At 35.6% G+C, this 16097-nt stretch overlaps 1 long non-coding RNA gene across 1 annotated transcript; it reads right to left on the bottom strand.

Annotated features, from left to right (window-relative positions):
• Positions 1 to 552: 552 nt before the first annotated feature.
• Positions 553 to 15367, bottom strand: LOC128546269 (uncharacterized). Its single transcript, XR_008365912.1, has 2 exons — positions 12491 to 15367; positions 553 to 5760 (listed from the first exon to the last, which is right to left on the bottom strand). It is a non-coding gene; the product is annotated as an uncharacterized LOC128546269 (long non-coding RNA).
• Between the last annotated feature and the right edge of the window lie 730 nt (positions 15368 to 16097).

Raw genomic sequence — 16097 nt, 5'->3', positions numbered from 1 at the left:
ATCTCCTGATTCATGTTTTCTATACTGACACTCTTTTCTGCCTGTCATTCCAAATCAATATTGTCTAGGTTTAAAACTGATGTATTGACAAAACACACAATTCTATAGGCCTTGGTAACATGCTATTCTGCTACATTTCTCAGATTACAAATTATAATAATATTTGAGAATGCTTGATAAATGCTGTATGTTTTCATTACAGAAAACATTTTTACTGCATCATTTTATGTTCACTAAAAATATTGTTGAATTGTTTTACAACTGCAAATATCAATAGCTTGATGCTCTCTATTATAAATTTGAGTACTGCTTAGTTTTTGGAAAAAATATGTTAAAAAGAGTTAGGTATTAACTATTTGCAGCCATGAAACCTAGGTATGTCTCAGTTTCTAGCTGGTGTAATCTAGTTTCCTAGGCTAAAAAGCAACTTCTCCACATGATGGAACTACAACCGAGACACCTTAAGTCTTTCGTCATGCTGCTACAGAGGACTTCCAACCTATTGTTCAAACAAATTCCTAGTCTGTGTCCAAACATTTCACTATGGAATCGCTCAAATCCTCCCTTCATCAAGATAACAGGACAGCATTGTATGTCATACTGTACATTATCAAAATATATAACAAAGGAAAACTGTTATGTAAACATTTTGGTGTAGCAATATTTCTTCTTGTAGTTTTCAACATAATCAAAAAACAAACATGAATCATGAAATAGTGGCTCTTGCTAAAACAAAAGAGGTGAAAAAATAAAAAGCATACAAAACAGAAAAAACAAAACAATGGCAGAGTCATATTATGTAGCTTGTGTGTACAAAAGTCCTTGAGCAAAAATGAAATACAAGTAAGCCAGAAACGTGATACTGTTTAAGGCATAGAGGTATGGATATTACAATACACTATAGTAAAAAATGTAACACTATATCATAATAGTACAAAATCATTCACCGCAAACACTCATTAAATAGAACTATATTCAATAACATTTATTCATGCCCAATAGTTATGCACAAGGTATAGCCTGACATAAGGGCATACCAAATTATGTCTATGTTTAACGTCCTCTTCGTGGTATGATGGAAAAAATCTAAAAATGTTAAAACTGGTGTATCACGACCTATAAAACAAAATCACAATGTCAATTTCTGTTCATTACAGAATAAATACATTAACAGTTTTAAGGTATTACAACTTAATACAGAGTTTTATTGCTAAAATTTGGCTCTATATCTAAAAGTTACCAGGAAGTAATGATTTATCTACACTTGCATTTATTTTCTCCTGTTTGGTATGCAATTTTTTTCATATGGTACATCATGAAACATAGATCCAATCTGGTATGGCCTAACTAAGTCTAAAAGGGTGCTGCACCAAGTTGAACAGCTCCTCCTATAATTTTATTCAACTTCAGAAAAGTGAGACATATTCTACAATCAGTTTCAAATCAATGCAAGTCTCATTTAAATGTTTTCTGGATAGAATCTGAATCCAACACCAATACGGATTAAACTAGTACTTTTTTTCTCAATAAATATTTTTCCTTTTATTTCAATTCTTAAAGGAGATAAAACTACATACATATATCAGGGGGAACCAAGAAGCCAGCTAGTGCCTTAAAACACCCTTACAAAAACTGTTTTCCAAGCAACTTTTGATTCCGTGGTAATGAGAGGTATTAATAATTAAACATAATGTGAAAACAAGAGCTGTCTCCATAGGATGACACATGCCCCCGATGGCACTTTGAATGAATAGTTATGGCCGATGTTAGAGTTTAGGACCTTTGACCTACGGACCTGGGTCTTGCGCGCGACACGTCGTCTTACTGTGGTACACATTCATGCCCAATAATTTTAAAATCCATGCATGAATGACAAAGATATGGACCGGACACGCCCATCAATGCACTATCATGAAATATGACCTTTAACGTCTAAGTGTGACCTTGACCTTTGAGCTACGGACCTGGGTCTTGTGCGCGACACGTCGTCTTACTGTGGTACACATTCATGCCAAGTTATTTGAAAATCCATCCATCGATGACAAAGATATGGACCGGTCACGAATGCACTATCATGAAAAATGACCTTTAACGTCTAAGTGTGACCTTGACCTTTGAGCTACGGACCTGGGTCTTGCGCGCGACACGTCGTCTTACTGTGGTACACATTCATGCCAAGTTATTTGAAAATCCATCCATCGATAACAAAGATATGGACCGGACACGAATGCACTATCATGAAAAATGACCTTTAAAGTCTAATGGTGATCTTGACCTTTGAGCTACGGACCTGGGTCTTGCGCGCGATACGTCGTCTTACTGTGGTACACATTCATGCCAAGTTATTTGAAAATCCATCCATCGATGACAAAGATATGGACCGGACACGAAAATTGCGGACAGACCGACAGACTGACAGACTGTTCAAAAACTATATGCCTCCCTTCGGGGGCATAAAAATCTTTCATTCCAATCTTAGATATAATATACTACTATAAAGATTTCACTAACATCTGAGCATATATATCAATAATATTTCTATACATAAAATACATAGCTACACTAGCATCCAAAAGTTTGTTTCCACTTAAGTACCTAGTTTAAAATATGGAGAGACAAAATAATTTCTAATCATTTAGCAAATCATTTAAATCTGTGAAGTTCATCACATACTGTAGTTTAAGCTTAATTTGAAGCTTAGTGAACTCACATTCTTTTTTGTCTGAGGAAAACGGTTTTGGTGTGTTATACAAAGTTCAAATGGGATTCCTGCTGAAAACTAATTAAGAAGCAGTTTTCCTTATAACCATACTTTACACAGTACATGTGTATGCCTTCCGTAAAAGTTTCTGAACAATGTACAATTAAAACCAAATGCAAAAAAGTATGAAAAAACTTTTGGATTCTAGCAAATGGACGGATCTTTAATATCACAGATCAAACTAGATTAGAGTGAAACACACACTGTATTTTTGGTTCACTTCAAGTAATATTTAATATATTTCAAATATAATTTATCTTGGTCATATTTTCATCCAACATCAGGCTCTTTTGAGTTGTTAGGGATGTAATATAATAATAATAATGATGACAATATTGTTTATGTTCCTACAAATTAAACTCGTCTTTTTAATGAGAAAATAAGAATTTTCATAGTCTAGCATATAGTTTTTTTCATATAGTTTAAATAATACTGAAAATAGAAAGCAGAGCCTTTTAAAATGCAAGTTGTAGAAATTAAGTAACAAGGCTACATCTTTGAAATGACTTGAATGATTTTTAAATTTCTATCATTACTTACAAAAGAAGACATCAGAGGACCTATTATATTTATTCTTTAGACTTATTAACTAGCTCTCTCAACTAGATGTAACTATAACATTAGAACAATTCCCTTTTAAAAGAGGTAATGAATATTAACAAGAGGGTCATGATGAACCTATATCGCTCACCTGTTAAACTTAGCCTTTGAATCATCAAGATAAACATTCTGACCAAGTTTCATGAAGATAGAGTCATAGATGTGGCCTCTACAGTGTGAACAAGCTTTTCCTTTGATCTGAGTGGTGACCTAGTTTTTGACTCCAAATGACCCAGTTTTGAACTTGGCATTGGAGTCATCAAGTTAAACATTCTGACCAAGTTTCATGAAGACAGGGTCAAAGTGTGGCCTCTAGTTAACAAGCTTTTCCTTTGATTTGACCTGATGACCTAGTTTATGACCAAACATGACCCAGTTTCGATGCAGGCCTAGAGATCACCAAGATAAACATTCTGTGCAAGTCTGTATCAAAAAGAGCATAAATGAAACCTCTATATGGCTGATGGGCCAAAATAGAAAATTTTGCCACTTTCAGGTGCAGTAACTCTAGAATCCATCAAAGAATCTAGCCAGTTTTTAAAAGGAAGCGAGATCTTATTTTGACTAAAGTTGTGTGTAAGTTTGGTTAAAATCAAATCTAAAATAACACTTCTATCATGTTCACAAGGTAAAAATCAACAAATTTTGTCTCTTTCAGGGGTCAATCACTGACCGTAACTCTAGAACCAATGAATGGATCTGACAGATTCATCATGGAATCCAAAAGTTATGGTTGTTAAAGATATTTTGCAAGTTTGTATCAAATCAAACCATAAATGAAGTCTATATGGCTGCAAAAGCCAAAATAGCCCATTTTGGCACTGTAAGGGGGCCATAACTCTGGAAGCCATAATTGGATCTAATCAGTTTGCGAAAGGAACCGAGATTTTATGCCAATACAAGTTGTGTGCAAGTTTAATTAAAATCAATTGAAAAATGTGGTCTCTATCGTGTTCACAAGCAAAAAATAAAACATTTTGGCTCTTTAAGAGGCCACAACTCTAGAACCCATGATGGAATCCGGTCAGTGTTCGAAAAGAACCCAGATATTATGCCAATGCAACTTGTGTGCAAGTTTGATTGAAGTTGATTGCAAAATGGTCTCTATTGTGTTCACAAGCCAAAAATAGCAAATTTTGGCCCTTTAAGGGGCTGTAACTCTGGAACCCATGATGGGATCTGGTCAGTTTTCGAAAGGATTTGAGATGTTATGCCAATAGAAGTTGTGTGCAAGTTTAATTAAAATCAATAGCAAAATGTGGTGTCTATCATGTTCACAAGCCAAAAATTTTGGCCCTTTAAGGGGCCATTTCTCTGGGACTCATGATGGAATCAAGCCAATTTTTGAAAGGAGCCCAGATATTATGCCAATGCAAGTTGTATGCAAGTTTTACTTAAATTGATTGCAAAATGTGGTCTCTATTGTGTTCACAAGCCAAAAATAGTCCTTTAAGGGGCCATAACTCTGGAACCCATGAGATCTGGCCAGTTTTGGAAAAGAACCGAGATATAATGCTAATATAAGTTGTGTGCAAGTTTGATTAAGTTGATTGAAAAATGTGGTCTCTATTGTGCTCACAAGAAATTGTGAATGGACGACTGACAAAATGTGATCACTAAATTGCTTATGGTTGCAAACTTCTGTACACTCCTCAAAGCAACAATAAAGGGAGTTGAAATAAACATTACATAATAATGTCATAAAGATTCTCCCTGAAATTTTTTAATTTTTATTTCAACTCAATAATTAAGAAATAAAGTACTAAAACTGCCTCTTTCAAGTTTTGCAATCAAACTATCTTGACTGTAGTGCTTGCACATTTAAATGTTTCCAGAAATATTCATACATGGTTAATCATGAGGAAAATTTTAGCTTTTCTTCAGCCTAATCATTTCAACATCAAATTTAGAAATGTTACTTTTAATATCATTGTAACTTGTTCTAAGTTTTTTAACAGTTTACTTTACATGTTTAACAATGTTCTAACTTGTAATCAACATATAAGAATTTTTTATTTTCAACTTTAATGCTAGATAACTGATATAGTCCGATTTGTTCCAGTTTGATGACCAGAAAATGTTTACAGTTCAATGCTACATGCTACCAGAAAATGTATACAATTCAATGCTGCTACCAAGTCTGCTATGACAGGATAACGATTGCTAATCTTTACATTTCATCCTCTCGATCTTTTGATTTCTTTTTCTTTTTCTTTAATTTCTTCACCGATCCTTCTCCTCCTGTTCCTTCAGGTAGTGATTCTAAAGCACCCTTTTTTTGCGAGGGTGTATCAATAGCAACTAGTGGATGGTCCTCATCATTGAAGGTAGCTGACAAACCCCGGCCTTTACTATCATGTCCTTGTCTGTCATTTGCACTAGGAATGCCAGGCATAGGTCTGAAACAGAATAAAACAATTGTAATTATCAAAATTACAATTATTATTAGGATTACTTAAGTACTTATAATATTTTCTATTCTATACATGCAAGATATGGCAAAGTATCAACAATATTTGAGTAAAAAGATGGCGTACTGAACTACCATTTTTGCAAAGTGTCATTCCTATTGCAGATTCTCCATTGTATTGCACCAAACTGCAACACTGTGTCACTTCCCCTTATTGGTATGTTAGACACTGCATCACATATAAACTTGTCTGAGTTTCCCCCAACTTTTTTTTTCTGTTTTGAATATTGCTGTTCAAAGTTAATACCTCATCATTTTTAAAGGGGAATATGCAACATTTGGCAACATTTCTGACTAGACAGAATTAGGTGAAACATTATCACTGACAAAAAAAAATTATCAAAATCAATTATAAACAAGTTCAAGAGCTCCACCAAGCAGGGCAATATATGCCCGAAGGGTTACATCAGAGGATGGGAGCAAAATTTAAAGAACTTAACTGTTGAAGCCTAAAGGACAAGAACTACAAGAACTACAAAGGGAAGAAATTCCCCCACCAAAAAATCTATGTCCACAAAAAAATCCTTACCAGGTACAGGTATGTCAAAATACACCTAAAAATTGGAGGTATTATCCATGTTGTACCACAGAAAAGTGGTCTCACATTTTCCCTATGGCTAATAATAAAAAGTCTCAAAATAAGCTATTTATAGTGACATAAAAGGGAAGTAATTAAGCAAGAGGGCCATGAAGGCCCTTTATTGCTCACCTGACATATTCACCTAAAGATCATCAAGACTAACATTCTGACCAAGTTTTAATAAGATATGGTCATAAATGTGGTCTCTAAAGTGTTAACTAGCCTTTCCTTTGATTTGACCCAGTGACCTAGTTTTTGACCCCACATGACCCAGATTCGAACTTGACCTAAAGATTATCAAGATTAACACTCTGACAAAGTTTAATGAAGATACAGTCATAAATGTGGCCTCTAGAGCGTTAACAAGCTTTTCCATTGATATGACCTAGTTTTTGACCAAACCTGACCCAGATTTGAACTTGACCTATAGATCATCAAGATCAACATTCTGACTAAGTTTCATTTAGATATGGTCATAAAAGTGACCTCTAAAGTGTTAACTAGCTTTTCCTTTGATTTGACATGGTGACCTAGTTTTTGACCCCAGATGACCCGATATAGAATTTGTCCAAGATTTCATTGATGGTAACATTCTGACCAAGTTTCATTAAAATTGGGCCAAAATTGTGACCTATAGAGTGTTAACAAGGTTTTCTTTTGATTTGACATGGTGACCTAGTTTTGAACCCAGATGACCCAATATTGAACTTGTCCAAGCTTTTATTTAGGGTAACTTTCTGACCAAGTTTCATTAAGATTGGGCCAAAATTGTGACCTCCATGTTAACAAGCTTTTCTTTTGATTTGACCTGGTGACCTAGTTTTTGACCCCAGATGGCCCAGTATCGAACTCATCCAAGATTTAATTGAGAGTAACATTCTGACCAAGTTTCATTAAGATTGGGCCAAAATTGTGACCTCTAGAGTGTTAACAGTCAAATTGTTGACGACGACGGACATACGGAAGATGACAGACAACCTCCAAAGTGCTCACCTTTGAGCACTTTGTGCTCAGGTGAGCTGAAAACAAGAAAGTAGGTCAGTAGGTCATATTCATGGTCACTGAAAGTAGATTTGTGTGCAAAACTGTACATGTCATCCAAATTTCAAGGCTGTATCTTAAAAAACAAGTAGGTCAGTAGGTCAAGGTGTGGTGAACATTTGTACCAAGTTTCTTTGAAATCCTTCAAGCAGTTCAAGAGTTACAGAGCGGACATGAAACAAGCTGATATTACCTTTAACTCCTAAGTGTGATCTTGAGTCGAGACATCCAAAACATGCGTTCTGCACGTCATCTCAATGTGGTGAACATTTGTGTCAAGTTTCGTTGAAATCCTTCAAGGGGTTCAAGAGTTACAGAGCAGACATGAAATTGCTAACGGAGGGACAGACGGACACTGGGGTATAACATAATATGTCCCTTCGGGCGTATAAAAATGATATGGTCATTTGCATACCATCTATGTAACAAAATGGCAGCCATTTTGGACACAGTGACATCATCATACTTTCCTTATATGGGCATTACCTTAATATTAAAATAGGTAATATGCCATATCTTTTTCGTTTGTAGTCCGATTTTCATAATTTTTTCACCAGTTCATATATTCATTAAACTATTTCTAAATACATTCATTGCCAAATGTTGAATATTTCCCTTTAAATATTATATATTTTGCGACTTCTTTTCCTGGTGCTGGGATGTGCACCTAATAAAAATGCGGACAAAAAAATTATTTGAAAGATTTTTGAGAACTGTCAAAGAATCACGTTGAAACATAAACAGATTGAATACTTTCATTATGTTCTTAAAGGCTGCAGCATAAATATCAATTTGCCTGTAGTTTACTGCTTTTGATTTACCAAGAATTGCTAAGGATGTCTTTACATATTTACACTTTACATCATCATGTGACTTGCTTGGAGGTTGACAATACTCCTGTCACAGCAAAGAGTGCATAAAAAGACTATCAGTCTTTTAAATTTATAACTAGGGTAAATTACTGTTTGAACAAAAATTTCACAAAACACAAGACTGCTAAGCAATTCAATTTAGTGATCACCGTCAAAATAAAGGGAAGTAATTCTGAACAGGGTGTGAAGTTCATAACTGTTTAAGGCAAGCCTCTGAAATAGCAATCCATGCAAAAAATGATCTAAAATCTTTGACCTTTAAGTGTGATGTGACCTCAGAGGGTCACACAAGGAAAATATCTGCGAAATTATTTTGCATTTCTGACAAGAAGACTTTTAAACTTTCCCCTATATAGAAGAATAAGTGTATGCATATAGATACTTGAATGATGTCAACATTTTATGACAAATGCCCCCTGAAAATGCTTGATAAAATAATAAATAAAGTTGAGACAAAAATGACTGGACAAGAAAGTCCCAGCAATGTGTGCAGGTCCACTTCATGCTGGTGATGTACACAAAGTTTCAATATTCTGCTGAAGTTGTAATATTTCAAAGTCAAAAAAGGGTAATAACTCCATAACAAATAATCAGACATGTAAATCCAAGCAATATATGCATGTCCACTTCATGTTGATGATGTATACCAAGTTTCATTTCAACTGGATGGAAACTGTCAGAGGGACTGTGAAAACAAACAATGTGGAAGACAGATTAACAGTTAAAACACAATATGCCACCCTTGCCATCGACATCTCGGCCATAAAAAGTGACTCTGTCCATGTTTCTTACAAACCAGAATAATTTTAACAAACTTACTTCATATAGGATTGCCAAAGGAAAATTTCATGAAATTATTTCAAAATCTGTTAAGCAGTTTATAGGACAATACTGTTTGTTAACATTTTTCCTATCTTCAGCTCTCGTGGCCATGTTTCATTACAAATCAAAAAGATTTAAACAATCTTGGAGGAGGTTTGTGGAATTGTTTCAACATCAAACCAGCAGTTTAGGAAAACAGGTTTTTTTTTCCATCTCTAGTAGCCTAATTTTTGACAAATCAACTATGATATCACAACAAATGACAAAGGTGTTTGCTAGCAAACAAGAACTCTTTATAAAACAAGAGGACCATGATGGTCCTGAATCGCTCACCTCTTCCCACATGACCCAGTTTTGAGTATGACATCATTTTTTCTATTATTTGACATAGTGACCTAGTTTTGAACATGACCTAGGTATTATCAAGATAAAAATTCTGACCAATTTTCATGAAGATCCATTGAAAAATATGGTCTCTAGAGAGGTCACAAGGTTTTTCTATTATTTGACCTATTGACCTAGTTTTCGAAGGTACGTGACCCTGTTTTGAACTTTACCTAGATATCATCAAGGTGAACATTCTCACTAATTTTCATGAAGATCTCATGAAAAATATCGCCTCTAGAGAGGTCACAAGGTTTTTCTATTTTTATATCTACTGGCCTAGTTTTTGACCGCACGTGACCCAGTTTCGAAACTGACCTAGATATCATCAAGGTGAACATTCAGATCAATTTTCATGAAGATCCATTGAAAAATATGGCCTCTAGAGAGGTCAAAAGATTTTAATAATTTTAGATCTACTGACCTAGTTTTTGAACGCAGTTGACCCAGTTTCAAATCTGACCTAGATATGATCAAGATGAACATTCAGACCAACTTTCATACAGATCCCATGAAAAGTATGGCCTCTAGAGAGGTCACAAGGTTTTTTTATTATTTGACCTACTGACCTAGTTTTTTAAGGCACGTGACCCAGTTTCAAAAATGACTTAGATATCACCAAGGTGAACATTCTGACCAATTTTCATGAAGATCCATTCACAAGTATGGCCTCTAGAGAGGTCACAAGGTTTTTCTATGTTTAGACCTACTGACCTAGTTTTTGACCGCAGTTGACCCAGTTTCGAACTTGACCTAGATATCATCAAGATGAACATTCAGACCAATTTTCATACTGATCCCATGAAAAATATGGCCTTTAGAGAGGTCACAAGGTTTTTCTATTATTTGACCTACTGACCTAGTTTTTGAAGGTACGTGACCCACTTTCGAACTCGACCTAGATATCATCAAGATGAACATTCAGACTAACTTTCATACAGATCCCATGAAAAATATGGCCTCTAGAGAGGTCACAAGGTTTTTCTATTATTTGATGGCACGTGACCCACTTTCAAACTTGACCTAGATATCATCTAGATGAATATTCTGACCAATTTTCATGAAGATCTCATGAAAAATATGGCCTCTAGAGAGGTCACAAGGTTTTTCTATTTTTAGACCTACTGACCTAGTTTTTGACCGCACGTGACCCACTTTCGAACCTGACCTAGATATCATCAAGATGAACACTCAGACCAACTTTCATACAGATCCCATGAAAAATATGGCCTTTAGAGAGGTCACAAGGTTTTTCTATTATTTGACCTACTGACCTAGTTTTTGAAGGCACGTGACCCAGTTTTGAACTTGACCTAGATATCATCAAGGTGAACGTTCTGACCAATTTTCATGAAGATCTTTTGAAATATATGGCCTCTAGAGAGGTCACAAGGTTTTTCTATTTTTAGACCTACTGACCTAGTTTTTGATGGCACGTGACCCAGTTTCGAATTTATCCTAGATATCATCAAGATAAACATTCTGACCAATTTTCATGAAGATCTTGTGAAATATATGGCCTCTAGAGAGGTCACAAGGTTTTTCTATTTTTAGACCTACTGACCTAGTTTTTGATGGCACGTGACCCAGTTTCGAACTTGACCTAGATATCATCAAGATGAACATTCTGACTAACTTTTATAAAGATCCCATGAAAAATGTGACCTCTAGAGTGGTCACAAGCAAAAGTTTACGGACGCACGGACGCATGGACGGACGACGGACACCGCACGATCACAAAAGCTCACCTTGTCACTTTGTGACAGGTGAGCTAAAAACATATACCCCCATGATGGCCTGCTGCAGGCAACTACTTATGTATTTTTGAAGTTGTGACCTTGACCTTTAACCTTATGACTTCAACAACAGCTTGGGTTATTTACTGGCTACAGACAACCATCCTATGAAGCATTAAGGCCACAGGCATCTAGATATTGACCAGACACCATTTACAATCGCAAAGTCATAGTGAAAAGGACCATTGGCCTACTTAACCAAAAACCGATGGTGCAATTTACTGACTCCAGGCAATCACCCTATGAATTTTTATGGTGACATGGCCAAGTGTTCTCCAGAAAATAATCAGAAACCATTTAAAGTCTCAAAGTCACTGTGATATGACCTCTGATCTATTGACCACAAAAACAATAGATGTCATATACTGACTTCAAACATTTATCCTATGAAGTTGAAAACTGTAGATTAAAGCTTTCTTTACTTATTGAGTAGAAACCATTTTAGTCTAACGGTCATTGTGACCTTGACCTATGACCAACTGATTCCAAAATATATTTCATCACAAGGAATCATCTTACATAGTTTGAAGGTAATAGGCTAAAGGGATTTTTAGATATTGTGTGGAAATCCTTTAAAATCTCTAGTTTCCCTTGACCTCTGACCTATTTGTAAAAGATAGAGGTCATCCACTGACCACAGGCAATCACCATATAATGTTTGACAATTGCAGGCCAGAGCATTATTCATATCATTTATTTATTGAGCAGAAAAAATTTTCAGTTTCAAGGTCATTGTGACATTGATCTTTGACCTACTGAACCCAAAAACCATAGGGTTAATCTACTGTCTACACACATCTGATGACTGAAGGCCAAATTGTTCTGTACTTATTTAGCCAAAATTATTATAGGGGAAATCTACTGATCACAGGTAATTATCTGATATAGTTTGATGACTTTAGGCCAAAGCTGTTATTCGGTTATTGTGCGGAAACAGTTTTCAGTCATAAGGTCACTGTGACAGTGATCTTTGACCTACAACAAAAACAACAGGGTCTATCTACTAACCAAAGGAAATCACCATATGAACTTAGACTGTGGGAAGACAAGCATTCTCTAGTTATTGATCAGAAATCAAATGGTCTACTGACTGACAGACGGACGGACACTGAGCATAACAACACATACCCTCTTCTATGAAGGGGTGTATAATAGTAAAATTACCTTTGCGGTAAAGTGCGACCAGATTCTTGTATGTGAACATGTTCTCTTGAAACAGCACTGTCTGAGTCCTCTCTAAAACAACACCAAGACAATACAACAACAAATTTTAAATTCTATAGGTGCAAAAGTGATGACTGACTACTGCTACAGACATCAGCAAGGAAGAAAGGAAGGCCAAAGCATGGAGGAACACATCAACACCAAGATCAAATCTCAATAAAATTATTTATATATACCTGTGTATTCATTCTATCAGTGATTTACATTTGCACCATTAAATGGTCTAATATACTTTGTACCTGGTACAATATATTAATCCAAAATGAAAAACAAGTTTTTAGAACATATCCCCATGTTAATTGAATTACTAAAGCCATTGACTATGATTTGACCTGGTGGCCTAGGTTTTGACCTCTTATGGCCCAAAATCAAATATGACCTGAATTTCATTTATAGTTACAATGACAGGCTTAGTTAGCACAAACAGATCATTTCCACATTTCTATTACTTTTTACCTCTGAATACCTCTGAAAATTGTCAAATGATAGTGTTCTACTTTTCTGCGATAAAATAAGTGAAGATTGGTCACAAATATTCTTCATTAGTCACACTGAGGCACTTAAAGCAACATATTGTTCACATTTGTTGACTTCTTTTCTGCTGTTTACTTTTATATACTTAAATAGTACACATATATAATAACTCTATTTCATTCAAAAGAACCAGGCCTGAATACCTCTTTAATCTTCTAGCTAAAGCAATAAGAACAGTAAAATTGGCAGACAAAAGTAAAGCTCAAGCTATCCTGAAATGGACAGACATGACAAACTTTCTAGAATTCAGAAATACTTAATACACATTCTGTGCCAAGAATAATGTTGTAGTAATACTGGTTGATGATATTATTTGCTGTGAAATTATTAATATTCGTGGATTTCGTGGATGAGTCAATCCACGAAATCTAATCCCAACAAACAAGTAAAACTCCCATTCAATTTATGTTCAAAAGTTGAAATCCATGAATTCATATCCGCAAGAAATTGCCATTTTGACCAAAACCACGAAAATTCATGCCCACGAAATGTAATGATTTTACAGTAATTAAGACACAAATGTTAGGGATAATGGTAAAAAAAACTTGGTTTGTTAAACAAGAGGGTCATGATGACCCTAAATCGCTCACCTGAGTAATACAAGCCACATGTTTAAAATGGCACACTGATAAAATATTAGAAAGTAGGTCAGTAGGTCAAATTCATGGTCAATGAAAGTCAGTTTTAAGATCGGTGTGCAAAACTGTACATGCCATCCAAGTTTCAAGGCTGTATCTTAAACAAATTTCATGAAGATCAATTGAAAAATACAGCCTCTATCGCATACACAAGGTTTTCCTTTGATTTGACAGAGACCTACTTTTTGACCCCAGATGACCCATATTCGAACTTGACCTAAATTTCATCAAGGCATTTATTCTGAATAAAATTCATGAAGATTAATTGAAAAATACACCCTCTATCACATACACAAGGTTTTTCTCCGATTTGACCTAGTGACCTAGTGACCCCAGATGATCCATTTTCAAACTCTGCCTTGATTTCATCAAGGTAATCTTTCTGACCAAAATTCATGTGAATCAGTTGAAAAATACAGTCTCTATCGCATACACAAGGTTTTTACTTGATTTGACATAGTGACCTAGTTTTTGATCCTAGTTGACCCATTTTCGAACTCAGCCTAGAATTCACCAAGGTTACCATTCTGACAAAAATTCATGAAGATCGATTGAAAAATACAGCCTCTATCACATACACAAGGTTTTTCCTTGATTTGAACTAGTGACCTAGTTTTTGACCCCAGATGATCCATTTTCGAACTCGCCTAGATTTCATCAAGGTAATCATTCTGACCAAATTTCATGAAGATCAGTTGAAACATACAGCCTCTATCGCATACACAAGCTAAATGTTGACGGACGACAGACGACGGACACCTGACATCGAGCGATCAGAAAAACTCATAAAAACTAGAGGTGCTTTTGAAACAAGAGGGCCATGAAGGCCCTGTATTGATCACCTGACCTATTGACCTAAAGATCATCAAGATTAACATTCTGATCAAGTTTCATTAAGATATGGTCATAAATGTGGCCTCTAAAGTGTTAACGAGCAATTCCTTTGAATTGACCCCATGACCTAGTTTTTGACCCAACATGACCCAGATTCGAACTTGACCTAAAGATCATCAAGTTTAACGTTCTGACTAAGTTTCATGAAGATACAGTCATAAATATGGCCTCTACAGTGGTAACAAGCTATTCCTTTGACTTGACCTAGTGGCCTAGTTTTTGACCCCACCTGACCCAGATTTAAAACTGACCTATAGATCATCAAGATTAACATTTTGACCAAGTTTCATTAAGATATGATCATAAATGTGGCCTCTACAGTGTAAACTAGCTTTTCCTATGATTTGACTGGGTGACCTAGTTTTTGATCCTACATGACCCAGATTCAAGCTGGACCTTGAGATCATCAATATTAACATTCTGACCAAGTTTCATGAAGATACAGTCTTAAATGCCGCCTCTACAGTGTTAACAAGCTTTTCCTTTGATTTGACCTGGTGACCTAGTTTTTGAACCTAAATGACCCAATATCGAACTTTTCCAAGAGTTTATTGAGTATAACACTCTGACCAAGTTTCATTAAGATTGGGCCAAAATTGTGACCTCTAGAGTGTTAACAAGCTTTTCCTTTGATTTTTTCATTAAGATTGGGCCAAAATTGTGACCTCTAGAGTGTTATCAAGCTTTTCCTTTGATTTGACCTGGTGACCTAGCTTTTGACCCCAGATGACCCAATATCGAACTCGTCCAAGATTTTATTTAAGGTAACATTCTGACTAAGTTTCATTAAACTTGGGCCAAAATTGTGACCTCCAGAGTGTTAACAAGCTTTTTCTTTGATTTGACCTGGTGTCCTAGTTTTTGACCCCAGATCACCCAATATCGAATTCATCCAAGATTTTATTGAGGGTAACATTCTGACCAAGTTTCATTAAGAATGGGCCGAAAATGTGACCTCTAGAGTGTTAACAGTCAAATTGTTGACGACGGACGGACGACGACGGAAGACGGACACAGGGCGATCACAAAAGCTCACCTTTGAGCACTTCGTGCTCAGGTGAGCTAAAAATTAATTACCATTAAATACTAGTCAAGACTTGCAACTTTCTGTTATTTCTATTTTTCTTCCTGTGATGCTGCCTTTCAAAAATAAAATCAAGTTACAAACTTCTATTCTAAACATTGTGCAAGACAAAAATCAACTACATAAGATTGCATAGAGTAAAGACTGCACTCAGAAAACAATTATATGCATAGCAAGCTAAATGTAACACAAGCAAAATCAAGCTTTAGTCTAAGTTGTTAATTTGCAAACAAGAGGGCCATAATGGCCCTATAGATCGCTCACCAGAGTTGATCTGGCGTACTGACCTAGTTTTTTACCCAACATGAGCCAGTTTTGAATTTAACATAGAGAGCATTAAGACAAACATTCTGACCAAGTTTCATAAAGATTGAGTCACAACTGTAGCTTTTAGAGT

This window comes from Mercenaria mercenaria, chromosome 10 (assembly GCF_021730395.1).
Source record: "Mercenaria mercenaria strain notata chromosome 10, MADL_Memer_1, whole genome shotgun sequence".
Lineage (NCBI taxonomy): Eukaryota > Metazoa > Mollusca > Bivalvia > Venerida > Veneridae > Mercenaria > Mercenaria mercenaria.
The sequence above is the reverse complement of the archived record's forward strand: the minus strand, read 5'-3'. Positions and strand labels throughout refer to the sequence as shown.